The following is an 8,449-nucleotide window of genomic DNA, read 5'->3' on the forward strand; positions in this document are numbered from 1 at the left end:
TTCTCCACAGAATGATTTTGCCTCTATAGTCTGGGTCTTTTACTCACCAACTAAATGCTTTATCTTGACTCTGAATATTTTGAGTACCAAACTCCTACATTTATTCCAGCTATGTTGTCCAGGGCTCAGCAAAAGGACCACTGACTCTCAATGGGTTCATAGTATGCTAAATAACCAGAGGCACAGATCATAAAGTGGGAAGTAGGTTCAGCACATCCATGATTTATGATTACCTGAAAAAAAAAAAAAGAAATATATGCATATATACATATGCATACATATGCATGTATATGCATACACATATGTAATTCTATTTTGGAACAATGCAGTGAACAGCAATCATATAATGAATTGTAGAGCTCTCATGTTGTAAATGCTTTTTAAAAGTGCTATGCTAAGACCTAACAAAAATCTTTCAGGCAGATTCCCCAGCTTGGTTCACTCTTGTACTAGGCTCGACTGTGGAAGCAGCAGCACCTGCGGTATGTGCGGTGCACCAAGCACCAGGAAGAGGGACTCATCCCACAGAGAGCAAACAAAGAAGTGGGTAAATTCACCTGCTTGATGTGCTAGAGAAAGAAGTAAGTTCTGGTTGTCCGGTGAGGGACTGGGTGAGCTAAGCATACCCTCATTTCTCACTAATGATGATCATGGAACGGTTAGTTTTGGGTAAAAAACCGGGAAAACATAAAACGGAAACAACAGTCTTTTATGGGTTTGTAATTCAACATGTATTGGCTGTAGAAATGAAATGAAGCAATCAAGAATAGTCCTGGGAATATGTAGATACTTTGTTTAAATTATGAAGAAGGAAAAAAAATGATGAGATAAAAGAGTAAGACTAAGCAAGTTAAATATAATATACTCATGGCCGTTAGTAACATAGAAACATTTGTGGAAAACCCAAGTCAAAAGTGACTTGACGTAAGAAAAGGAACAAAATCAACCCTAAAGTAGCAAGCTAAGCATTTCGTACTAGAAATAAAATTAGAAATCATCTGTGAGGAAATATAACTGGCTTCATTCATAGAGAAAGGAAAATGAGCATTAAGAGATTTCATAAGGGCCACCGCTTAGAGAAGGCTGAATTATAAAGTCCAAGTCAGCCTTCTCTAAAGTTATGCCTGCAATGTGTCCTAATGTCCTGATGGAGATAACCAGGGACTTGTGGTCTTTGTCATTGCCCATTATCCTTTGTCTGTCAGGTTTGTGTCTTGTCTATCATCTTCCCCGTTACTTATGGGTTCCTTCGAACTGAAAAGGTCCATGATTTGCTAAGTTTAATACAGCAGATGCTCTCACCCGTCCTTACACTGACAGTGGCAGAGAGGGAAGATTTAAAAAGTAAGTCTGCATAAATTTACGAAAGAAAAATTCACCAACTTGAGTCAAAGACAGGGAGTTCAGTAGGTCATGCCTTTTTCCCAGGAATACCTTTCATACAGCACTGAAACGTAATTCTCTTCTCAGCAGGTAATGAATTCTTGTGTCTTGCCCTCACAGGTACAAACACAGATAATATCAGCAGGCTGGGAAGGTATTAAGATATTGGGATTATCCAGTTCAGGGCATCAGGTCTATAAACAGGGACTATAAAGCATTAGAGGTGGATCTAACATTCTTAATTCAGCAATTGCAAATGCTGGAGAACACAGGGAGAATGAGTTGAAGGAGGCAGCTAGACTAGTGAATTATAGCTAAGTAGGCTCATCCTATTGTTACTGCAACAGGTAGAATGCTAAAAGTGCATGGCTGGCTTGACCCTGTGGGGAATTTCTTACGTTTATACACAGTTAATTGGTCCACAGAACATAGCAAAGCAAAAACAGTGCAACATAAGAATACTCAAGCCAATCAAGAGGAAATAGTGTGACATCCATAAATAATCCATAACTTGTCAAAGAATGTATTTTTTTTATAAAAGGTAAGCAGTGTGTATCTAAAGCAGTTTATAAACTTGTTTTGTGTTAGCATACAGTGCAGAAAGTCTATGAGGTCCTAAATAAAATTCATTGCCTAACAATTGTTTGTGGGAAAAAACGTCCTCCAATCCTTCAGTCTCTGAAGAAAAGCCCTCTAGACATATGTAATTACACATATAAGAGTTTGTTTAATGGGATAGAAGTGAAATGTCAAAAAACTATATTTCAGTATAAAAATATTCCTAAAAATAAAAATGGTACTTCCTTTATATTTTGCAATCATCTTCTGTCTTTCACTAATCCCCTTGCTTTCATTACTGAATTTCTGCTACAGCTGATGCCTACTGATTACAGCCTAACAAAGTGTTTGTTTTACAATAGTGGGTTGCTAGAATTACTCAAGGAGAGTTAGAAATGAAACATAAAGGTATTATATATTACAAGTCCTTGCCACAGATCTGCCAGGACCTACAGCAGAACAGCTGTAGAGATTATAAGGCTGTGCACAAAATCCACCTGATGAATCAGGGAAGTTGAAATTTAGGGTAAGAAAAATGAAAGTAGCAAAAAAAAATCTTTCCAAAACTTATAAAAGTTACTGTGAGTATGGGGAAATGAATTGTTTAAACTAAAAAAATCAAGAGACCTAAATGTTTCTTAAAATGTAGATATGTTCCCTGTACCAGTATCTGAAAACAGACGTTTTTCAAAAGTTTGTGGGGTTGGTTATCTGACTATTTGACTAATATTTTAGGAAGTAAAGATAACATTTTACAAAACAACATCTTTTAATATTTGTTTATAAGCAATAGTAAAGATTAAAATAACAATTTCAAGTTCTCTTGGCAATTACATTGTGCCTGATGTAAACTGGATCATAAAACAACTAAATCTTCTGTTCATGACTCCAGTCAATTTACAAAGCACTTTTATCACAAGGGTATCACTAATTTAATACTTATGCCGCAGTTAAAAGTGTAGATTCAAATCTTTCAAAGTCCCTATATGCGATAGTATACAATGTTGTTATTCATTGAGGACTGATGAAATAAGCAGTGTAGGTCAAATACATTTTAAAGTCGTGGGTAAATTAGGAGTTAAAATAGAAATACTATTTACCTTTGTTTTTCGAAACTTACCTTACTTTTTCATGCATGTTAAATCCTGGATGGCTATGTATGATTTAGCCTCAGAAGCAGGAGAGGTCAAAACTCAAGAGAGTCTTGATTGAAGGCTATTGTGAAAAATTGATTCAGGAGACTTCCCTTTTCTCAAGGCACCTCCCAGGAAAGCCTGTTGTCACTGGCACCTCCTGATGTGGGTCTAAAACATACTCGGTAATACATGTGTGCTTAGCTAAATACTTTTAAATACTTTGAAAGAATCTCAGTTTATGATGACTAATGCAGTAGTCAGAAGTGTTTGGATTTTTTTTTCATATTGAGGAGAAAGATTTCAAATCCTTTGTGCATTATGATGGTTTTTCTAAGAAAATGCTAGATTCCGGTTGAAATCAAGTCACATAGAGAAAGCAGTGACTATGAAATTAAAGTGTGTGCCCCAGAAATCATGCCAAACTTGCCATTGTTCTACTGTTTTACTGTGGCTATCATATCTCTTTTACTATGCACAAAACAAAAATCTAAGCAGACAACCAAAAATCGCGGAACTAATAGAGGAAAAACAACAAACAAATCTGAAGTTTTAAGCAAGGTTTTTACTTTTGCTGTGAATAATATGACTATGTCCCAGCTTTGCCTTACATAGATAAAGTGAGTTCATCATACTAGAAAGAGTGTGTTTAGATCCATGTATTATTTTTATCATTAATGTTAAATAAGGCAATTATACAACGGAAAGCTGAAATTAGAGCCTTTACCTATAATGCCTTGAATCCAGTTAGTGCACAAAAATGGGCTCAAGGTGGACATGTATAAAAAAAGCAACTTCTTTCTAGCAACAGACTGAATGAATGAAAGTAAATGATTCTTGAGAAATTCCACTAAATTTAGAGGTATATTGCTGTACACACTTGACAGAGAAGCATGTGGCTTAGAATATCAATCCTCATGATAATAGTAGGAGATATAACCACAGACTCAGTACTTTATTTTTCACGTGTATAAAAACATTTTGCTATTGTGTCTTATGCTTTTTTAGAAATGCTTTAAAATTTTGTTGGGTTTAAGTCTTATTTATATATTGAATTGGTGACTGCACAGTAGTAATTGTGGCACTTCTCCTCCTGTTTGTTTATTGTTATCAATAAAGTACTACAATTGCTGACTTCAGGGAAAACCCATTAAACCATGGTATGTTTTCTGGAGCTTTTCTATCTTTGCATCTTTAGCTTCTTTAACATAAAGTATTTTAGAATCAGATTCCTCTAGGGATATTTTTAACTATTCACACAATGATAACTTATTGAGAAAAGCAAGAATGATAGGATTTCAACTTTAAAAAAAATCTTTAATAGGCTCTTAGACTGACAGTTCAGGTTTATCAAAGTATTACGTATGGATTTGGGGTGACCATTAGCCTTTCCCAGAATTACATTTTATATAATTTAATATATCTATAAAGACAACACACAGAGCAGAACATCACCCCTGTTTTGGCTGACCACAAAAATGAGTGCCTGCTAATTATCCACAATGTCAGCCCAATGAGCAAAATTCAGTACTTAACAATTATTTCTTTTGTGGGCATGTAAACTGGGCTGCGAGTTATTTCCAGCAAACTCATGCATCTGACATCTGCCTAAAGGGCATGGTGTTTTCCTTCACGAAAATTCCCTAGAAGGCTGTGGGTATTTTTGTTCTCTGGGTTTTTTTTTTTTTTTTTTTTTTCCGTCTCAGCACAATCACTGTCTATGATCAATGTGCTGGGACATTTTGAGTGCTCTTTACTTCCATCTATGCTCATGTCAATAGAGAAAGAGGAGAAAATCACATATTTGACTTTGCACTGAAGTGAAAATGAAGTTTCAAAGATTTGGATCATTGAAAATGAAATGTATCACTGCAAAGGGATAGTTAGCCAGGTTCAAAGGATTTCAGTCTCCTAAGGAGGGCACATATTTTTTTCTACTGGGGAGGATGAAAGGCTACAGCTATTTACTGTGCTATTTTCTACTGCCAGGCTTAGCTAACTCCCTATTTGGCATGTCAGAGTCCCAATATGACATGTCAAATTCTTCTTGTTCAGCTTCTACTGCATGCCTAATGTTTCCAAATCCTCTCCTGCATACAGTCAAATGTGATTTTATATAGATCAACTTACTCAGCTCTCTGTGTGCAACCAGACCAGCTCTTAGTGATTAGTTGAATCCTTTATCAGTAACAGGCACTATTTCGTTTTCCTTCCCTTCCTCGTGCACTTGACCGTATGAGAAATACTAACTCTCCTGACGCAAGTGGACTAAAATGTTGCCCGGATGAATAAGGTTTTTAGTCATTCCCTGGGTTATGCTGAATCATGGTAATTTATCCACTTCCATTTTTTTTTTCTGCTAAGTGTGTGTGACTAAATGCTTTTCTTGCTTTAATGTAGTGATTGCATAGCTTAACAACATTTTGTGAAGAATCACTACAAGTGTTCCAATAGCCAGAAAGGACTAAGAGGAAGGTGAAGTAAACTCTGCAAACATGGTAGAGCTAGGTAATATTTGTAGTAGACTACCTTGTGGAAACATGTTCAGTTTCACGTAACTGAAGAGTAAAGCATGCCTGTTAGTACCTCCATCAGCTAAATAGGTATTTGTGGCATGGTGCACTCTTCCTATCAGGAGAAATAGATCCTTCTGCCCTTACTTAGATATCTATCTAATATCACTAAGTCTGAGCTCGTCACCCTGGCTTCCTCTCATAGGGAATGAAGAGACATTAACATCATTAACTAGATGCTTATTCTAGGGTTTATAATGCAGATCAAATTAATTATCAAATTAATGGAGCAAAGGAGATGCTTCTTCGGTCTAAAAGGCCACTTGGGGGAGACTCTCTTTCACACTTGGATATAATTTTTATATGGTTAACGTTAGAATAGTTGCATCTATCCTTTGTGGATTTGGAATGACTTTTCAAGAAAGAATCAACCTCGTGATAAGCCTTGGGGATAGCCCCATACTTAAATTAATGCTTGTTTGGGGTGCATTACATGAAAGCTGTACAACACTGCAGATTCTCCTGAACTAGGTAGTTACCTCTCTAAACTGGGTCATTGTTTTTGATGAATTTAGTATCTGAATTAAGGAGTAAGAAACATCCCTGCATACAGAGTTTTTTCTTGGAACATTTGTATATAGATGAGTTCTCATTCAATTTAATTCACTCATGCTAATTTCAGTACAAACGAGAAAAATCTGGTCTATTCAAAAGCAGTCTGAGAATATGTAATAATATAAGTAATACTGCAGACTTTATGACAAGATGATGAAAAACACATTAGTGTTGTATGGTTGTAACCTAACGTGTTGTCACCATTTGTCATTTGACTTTTACTGGCCTTTTCAGTTTTGCTATTCAGAAGTGTTACATTCACACGCATTTTCTATAGAGACTAAGTCAAGCAGTATACCAGGGTGACAGGGCCTGATAAAGACCTCTAAGCATTTTTCAAGTAATTTTTGAATGTGATTGGGCTAAATGAGCATGATCACTACAAAAAAAGCTACATACAAAAGCTACAAGGAGAAGTGCAGGGTCCTGCACCTGGGGAGGAATAACCCCAAGCATCAGCACAGATTAGGGGTTGACCTGCTGGAAACCAGCTTTGTGGAGAGGGATTTGGGAGTCTTGGTTAACAACAGGTTAAGCATGAGTCAGCAATGTGCCCTCGTGGCCAAGAAGGCCAATGGGGTCCTGGCCTGCATCAGGGGGAGCGTTGCCAGGTCGAGGGAGGTGATCTTTCCCCTCTCCTCAGCTCAGGTGCGACTGCACCTGGACTATTGTGTGCAGTTCTGGGCTCCTCAGTACAAGAAGGACATTGAGTTTCCAGAGACTGTCCAGCCATGAAGATGATTAAGGGACTGGAGCATCTGTCATATGAGGAAAGACTGAGCTGGGCCTGTTTAGTCTGGAGAAGGCTGAGAGGAGATTTGATCAACATGTTCAGGTATCTGAAGGGTGATTGTAGGGAGGATGGGGCCAGGCTCTTCTCCATGGTGACCAGTGACAGGACGAGAGGCAATGGGTGTAAGTTGAAACACAGGAAGTTCCATCTCCATATGAGGAAGAATTTCTTTCCTGTGAGGGTGACAGAGCACTCAGAGAGGTTGTGGAGTCTCCTTCTCTGGAGATCTTCCAAACCCGCCTGGATGCCACCCTGTGCCCCGTGCTCTAGGTGTCCCTGATGGAGCAGAGGTTTGGACTAGATGATCTCTAGAGGTCCCTTCCAACCCTAAGCATTCTGTGATTCTGTGATTTGAAGATGGAATTGTCAAGGTTGAAAGCATAGGAGAGAATCCCTGACCAATTACATCCTACAGAAAACAAGTATCCAGGTACTGCAGAGCACAATGCCATCACCATGTGTCATATTAAAAATATTGGAAGAGATTTCACCAGCTCCCCAAATTTAATTTCCACAGAAAAAAAGTCTCCTATATCTGATCAATCAGTGAAGTACTTCTGAAAATATCTCTATTCTAATGAAAAGCTTTACTAAACAGTACACATTAAGATATGATATGCCTGAATTAACTAAGAAATCTAGAAAAGCAGAGGAAGAACATCACTGATTTACTTCCTTAATATTTTTTCACTCCTCAGCATAGCCAAAACCAGAAATTACTGAAGAACCTGGTGAAAGAGCAAAATTCTCTGTGAGTCAGAGTATAATACTGAGCATAAGTGAAAGAAATGGAAGTCCTTGCCTTGCCAGTGAATCACTGCAGTTTCAGACTGATATGTGTCAGCTTTCTAGTGATCATCATATGATTGCCATCATGATGTCACACAACAATCTATGCAATCATCTATGCTTCAAAAATGAATCCCGTCCATCACGCCTTCTTTAACCTTCACTATGTGTGAGCTATGATGTACAAACCAAACTGTAAATAAGGAAATTGTTTAGTCCTACACTTAATGCATTAAGAATATAGAATATTATAAGAATATTAAGAATATAGAATATACAAGAGCATTTAATAAAATTTTCTGTTCCATCATTGACTTATATTTTACCTGGAGATCTCTGTCCACCAGTACAAATAAATATATATATTGTAGTTAAATGCTTAGAGTGGCACAAAGCCACGAGTTTTAGGATTTTTTTGTGAAGGGTGGAGTGTCTGACTATTGCAATTAAGCAAAACAAAGCCTCTGGAAAGGCATATATGGACTTTATCCTGTAAGCATGCACTGCATTGCTTCATTCATAGCTCGGAATAATCAGCTTTAAATTTGATTACTTGGGAAGATCCTCAGAGTGGCCACAGGATGGTAGTGTAGGATTAAAGATTAAAGCATCAACTTTAACTCTCAAAAGTTAAAGAAATAGGTGTGTTTTTTTTCTTCTTCTGA

Source organism: Tinamus guttatus, unplaced genomic scaffold (genome assembly GCF_059628265.1).
Source record: "Tinamus guttatus ecotype Peru unplaced genomic scaffold, ASM5962826v1 Tinamus_guttatus_pri_ptg000134l, whole genome shotgun sequence".
In the NCBI taxonomy this organism is placed as follows: Eukaryota; Metazoa; Chordata; class Aves; order Tinamiformes; family Tinamidae; genus Tinamus; species Tinamus guttatus.